At 41.3% G+C, this 6,223-nt stretch overlaps 1 pseudogene; it reads right to left on the reverse strand.

The window, feature by feature from the left end:
• Nucleotides 1–776: 776 nt before the first annotated feature.
• On the reverse strand, nt 777–1,803 carry LOC116477394 (glyceraldehyde-3-phosphate dehydrogenase-like; annotated as a pseudogene).
• Nucleotides 1,804–6,223: the final 4,420 nt, after the last annotated feature.

The raw sequence follows: 6,223 nt of genomic DNA on the forward strand, positions 1-6,223 counted from the left end.
TATGTTTACCCGTAAACACAATCAAATTTTGTGAGCATCCTTCACCAGTTTGGCTGTCAATCATCACCAGTCTATTGCCAAATATTTCATTCCTGTCCTTTCCATCACATAGAAAAAATTGGATTCCCACTAACTTTGATGTTAGGCATACTCATGTGCTTCACTTTTCCTCATGAAATCTGAATGAAAGTGGCATATGGCTGCTTCCGAGTAGAAATTTTAAGAGCCATGATTAATTTGCTCCCATCTCTTTCTCTGCCAGAGTAATTGTTGAAGATTAAACCCTTATCAGAGTGGATGCCTGAGTTACTAGTATGAGCTGTGCTGACATGAAATTTACAATGAAAAAGAGAAATATATCAATTATTTTTTGGATGCTGAGATTTGGACGTTGTTTTTAAATGTAGTAAACCTAGCCTATTGTGATAAAATACAATTGCATTATAGATTTGCAACTTTTCTCTCCTCAGGCTAACAATGTTGGTTTCTAATCATATCTTTAAGTCAAGGCAAACATGTGCCATCTGTTTATTCTAAGGTCTTCTTACACTTTTTACTTTCTTTTTTTTAATTTTGGCTGAGCACAGAGGATTTTATTGATGGTTCATGACAAGGAGGGGCTCCCTAGGCCCCTCCCTCTTCAGGGGATCTGCATGGAAACTGTGAGGAGGGGAGATTCTCAGTGTGGTGCGGAACTGAGTGTGGCAAGGACTCCCCAGCAGTGAAGGCCTCTCTCTTCCTCTCATGCTTTCACTGGGGTTGGCAGTCCAGGGGTCTTACTCCTTGGAGGCCATGTGTGCCATGAGGTCTACCACCCTATTGCTGTAGCCAATTCATTGTCATGCCAGGAAATGAGCTTGACAAAGTGGTTGTTGAGGGCAATGCCAGCCCCAGCATCAAAGGTGGAAGAGTGGGTGTCACTGTTGAAGTTAGAGGAGATTACCTAGTGCTCAGTGTAGCCCAGGATGCCCTTGAAGGGGCCCTCTGATGCCTGATTCACCACTTCTTGATGTCATCATATTTGGCAGGTTTTTCCAGATGGCAGGTCAGGTCCACTACCAAAACATTGGTGGTGGGGACACGGAAGGCTTTTCCAGTGAGCTTCCTGTTCAGCTCAGGGATGACCTTGTCTACAGCCTTGGCAGCACCAGGAGAGGCAGGGATGATGTTCTGGAGAGCCCTGCGGCCATCACACCACAGTTTCCCAGAGGGGCTATCCACAGTCTTCTGGGTGGCAGCAATGGCATGGACTGTGGTCATGAGTCCTTCCATGATACCAAAGTTGTCATGGATGACCTTGGCCAGAGGTACTAAGCAGTTGGTGGTGCAGGAGGCATTGCTGATGATCTCGAGGCTGTTGTCATACTTCTCACGGTTTACGCCCATCATGAACATGGGGGCGTCAGCAGAGGGAGCAGAGATTATGATCCTTTTGGCTCCTCCCTGCAAGTAAGCCCCAGCCTTTTCCATGGTGGTGAAGATGCTGGTGGACTTCACCATGTACTCAGCCCCAGCGTCACCCCATTTTATTTTGGAGAGATCTCACTCCTGGAAGATGGTGATGGGATTTCCCTTGATGAGAAGCTTCCCATTCTCAGCCTTGATGGTGCCATGGAATTTGCCATGGGTAGAATCATACTGGAACAAGTAGATCATGTAGTTGAGGTCAATGAAGGGGTAGTTGAGGTCAATGAAGGGGTCATTGATGGTGACAACATCTACTTTACCAGAGTTAAAAGCAGCCCTGGTGACCAGGTGCCCAATATGGCCAAATCCATTGACTTTCGCCTTCACCTTCAGCATGGTGTCTCAGGGATGAGGCTGGTGATGCACGAGAAGATGAGGCTTTCTGTCAAATGGAAGGAGCAGAAAACCTATACTTTCTACTTTCTTTCTATACTTTCTGATAAAATTCTGGCTTTAATTTCTTTGCCTTTTGCCATCATCATCATCATGATCATCATCATCACCAACATTATCAGTGATGTGCTTAACAGTAAATTCCAAGCTCCTAAATTTTAAGGGATAAAATAAGTTGTTTTTCCAACAGACTTATTTTAGAAACGAGACAACTCAGATCCTCCTAAGATAAGCGATTTATCCAGGACCATACGGTAGACTTCTTTTCAGTTTTAACTTGCAATTTTTTTTAGATATTTGTAATTCATAACTCATGCCATTCATTTATTTATTCATTTTTGTGGTTTATTTGTTTGTTTGTTTGTTTTTTAGTAGTGTCATCCATGATGGATATTCATTCAAGTTTTTAAGTTAAATTTTTAAAAAGTAACTGCTGGCTAGTGGAAGAACCAGGATTAGTCTCAATGATTGTAGCTTGAGATCAATGCTAAGTGTATTAGTTTTTTAGGGCTGTCATAACCAAATAGCATAGGCTGGTGGCTGAGACAACAGAAATGAATTGTTTTCATGTTTTTGTTTGTTTGTTTGTTTGGGACAAAGTTTCACTCTTGTTGCCCAGGCTGGAGTGTAGTAGCATGATCTCAGCTCACTGCAACCTCCGCTTCCTGGGTTCAAGCAATTCTCCTGCCTCAGCCTCCCAAGTAGCTGTGATTACAGGTGCCTGCCACCATGCCTGGCTAAAATTTGTATTTTTAGTAAAGACAAGGTTTCACCATGTTGGCCAGGCTGGTCTCGAACTCCTGAGCTCAGGTGATCCACCTGCCTCAGCTTCTCGAAGTGCTGGGATTACAGGCATGAGCCACCATGCCCGGCCTTGTTTTCATAGTTCTAAGGATGAGAAGCCCAAGATCAATGTGTCAGCAGGTTCAGTTTCTTCTGAGGCTTGTTTTCTTGGCATACAGATAGCTGCCTTCTCATTGACTACTCCCTTGGTGTTTCCTCTGCATGCACACACACCTGGCTTCTCTTCATTTATCTAAATTTCCAATTCTTATAAGAATGCCAGTCAGATTGGATTATGGCCCACCCTGACAGCATTTTACTTTAATCACCTCTTCAAAGTTCCTGTCTCCAAATACAGTTACATTCTGAGGTACTGGGGTTAGGGCTTCAACATATGAATTTCGCGGGCATAAAATTCAGCACTGAGATATGACAAATTGATAACATTTTAAATTAAAAACAAAGCAAAACCTAAGGTTAGAATCTCAGTATTGTTTCTAGCAGCTATGATATTTATGGAGTATCACGTCATAGAATTTAACATAAAATATTAACAAGACTTCAGTATTATTTGCTCATCTAATGAAAGGCATTTAATCCCAGTTTTTACAAAATATTCATCCTGATTTAGCTGATAGCTGAGGTCCTTGTGCTGAGCCATCTGCAAATTCTGTGTAAGACTGACCACACCTTTGAATGGGGAGCCTCCCAGGTGCCAAATAGAAGAAATTGTGCAGAATAATCTGACTCACACTAATGATAGTCATCATCCTTACCTTCTCCTTTGCTCCCTCTCTTCCTTTTCCTTTTCTTTCCCAGGTCTTCTGTGAGTACACCGACAATTTCAAACACTATACTAGGAACTGAATTTGGATACATCATAACCTGCCCCAGGGGCTCACTTCTAGGAGAGGGGACAGATAAGTAATTGCACAATTATAATATAATTATAACATACTATATAATGCTCTAGGCTCTATGAGTATATGAAAGAGGTATTTATAAGTCAGAATTTGGGGGAAAGAGTCTTATAAGTTACATTTCTACAAACATTTTTTTCTTTTCAGAGGATGCTCCTAAATTACTGCCATCATATCACAGGAGATAGAACATGTATGAGGCACAATGGCAAAGCATAGGATCAATGTTTTAACTAACGAATGGGAAATAGGCTCCAAAAGCAGACTGCCCATTGAAGCCATCCCCTTGAGAGGTTATTAATGACTTCCAAAGATGTTGCCTTTCCTTAAAGCTCTTTTGGAATTTGTATTTGGTTAGACTGTGAGCTCTTCTAGAGCAGAACAAAGATTAACTTGATGCATGGTGCATGATTGATGTTTATAGAACAAGTAAGTGAACTCAGAGACAGTGGCTCATTTTTAATACCATAATTGGTGAGTAATACTTGTTCCTGGGGTGTTTGGGGTTTTTAGAGACTTAAGACATCCAGATTTAACAAAACTGTGATCAGACTAACAATGTTTAGAGTTCAAAGTGAGGCATAGCTCTATAGTAATGGAACTGGATTTCTTGCAAACCGTCTCCAAAGGATACCAGAACAAAAGTAGGAAGAAAAGAAAGTGTGGTTTTTTTCTTTTCTTTTTCTTTCTCTTTTTCTTTTTATTTAGATGGAGTCTCACTCTGTCTCCAGGCTGGAGTGCAGTGGCACGATCTCAGCTCACTGCAACCTCTGCCTCCTGGGTTCATGCCATTCTCCTGCCTCAGCCTCCCAAGTAGCTGAGATTACAGGTGCCCGCCACCATGCCCGGCTAATTTTTGTACTTTTAGCAGAGACGGGATCACCATGTTAGCCAGGATGGTCTCGATCTCTTGACCTCGTGATCCGCCCACCTCGGACTCCCAAAGTACTGGGATTATAGGCATCAGCCACCGTGCCTGGCCAAAAATGGATTTTGATGAATAGTAACGTCTTCCTCAAATATGAAGAGTATTGGTTGTAATGTTGCTTGGAGGAAATTGATAAGCACTTTTTAAGAAAAGTAGATTATATAGAAGCATCCTTTCTTTTTTTTATTTTACTTTAAGTTCTGGGATACATGTGCAGAATGTGCAGGTTTGTTATGTAGGTGTACATGTGCCATGGTGGTTTGCTGCACCTATCAACTCGTCATCTAGGTTTTCAGCCCGGCATGCATTAGGTATTTGTCGTAATGCTCTCCCTCCCTTGCCGCCCACCCTCCAACAGGCCCCGGCATGTGACGTTCCCCTCCCTGTGTCCATCTGTTCTCATTGCTCAACTCCCACTTATGAGTGTGAATATGTGGTGTTTGGTTTTCTGTTCCTGTGTTAGCTTGCTGAGAATGATGGCTTCCAGCTTCATCTATGTCCCTGCAAAGGACAGGAACTCATTTTTTATAGCTGCGTAGTATTCCATGGTGTATATGTGCCAATTTTTTTTTATCCAATCTATCATTGATGGGCATTTGGGTTGGTTCCAAGTCTTTGCTATTGTAAATAGTGCTGCAGTAAACATACTTGTGCATGTGTCTTTATAATAGAATTATTTATAATCCTTTGATTATATACCCAGTAATGGGATTCCTGGGTCAAATGGTATCTAGATCTTTGAGGAATCATCACAATGTCTTCCACAATGATTAAAGTAATTTATACTCCCATCAACAGTGTAAAAGCATTCCTATTTCTCCACATCCTTGCCAGCATTTGTTGTTTCCTGACTTTTTAATAATCATCATTCTAATTGGCATGAGGTGGTATCTCACTGTTGTTTTGATTTGCATTTTTTTAATGACCAGTGATGATGAGCTTTTTTTTCATATGTTTGTTGGCCACATGGTTGTTTTCTTTTGAGAAGTGTCTGTTCATAGCAGAAGCATTTCTTCTGGGAACAAAAGTATCATCCAAGGTTTACTTAAACACAGAGGATTTTGAATAAGCAAAAATGTCCTTGAGCTGACTTTTGGGATTGGAGCTGGTGAGTACTGCATTACTCAGCATGGCAATGAAAAGCATTTGGAGTTGCTAGGAGCAATCCTGGAAGTCCACTTTAAAAAAGATCATAGGGAAGAGAAAGAGAGAAGCCACTGAGATGAAGAAAGAGCACGTGACACCAGTGTGCCTGGGTGGACAAAAGACAAGGGATGGATTGTTTCAAATAGAGGTTTGGTTCACACAGGGATTCAGTTCTTTGCTCCCTACACTGATGTTACAGTTACAAGCACCATACCCGCATGATCTTATTGTTGATATTTTTTAAGATCAAGGAAAAAACCTGAAAGTCTATATCTGAGTGAAAGTGGTGTAAGTCAGGGGTAACATTCAAGGAAGATAAAATAATTCATAAATAGAACTGCTTTATGGGAGCAGGAGCTCAGAACTAGGAGTAACAATAGAAACCCAGATCCTCCAGAGATTCATAGAACTCTTAGAAAAGGCTTAGACTATGGCCTGGGGGTTCTGAGTAGCCTTAGCTTAAGCGGAAGCCTTACCCCAATTGACATATGAGTTTCATATAAAAGATAGCACTAGACAAAATCTGAGCACCTCTATTTTGATTATAGAAAATTTGTTCTGAAGCTTTTTTTTTTCTTTTCTGGAA

Source organism: Hylobates moloch, unplaced genomic scaffold (genome assembly GCF_009828535.3).
Source record: "Hylobates moloch isolate HMO894 unplaced genomic scaffold, HMol_V3 SCAFFOLD_11, whole genome shotgun sequence".
In the NCBI taxonomy this organism is placed as follows: Eukaryota; Metazoa; Chordata; class Mammalia; order Primates; family Hylobatidae; genus Hylobates; species Hylobates moloch.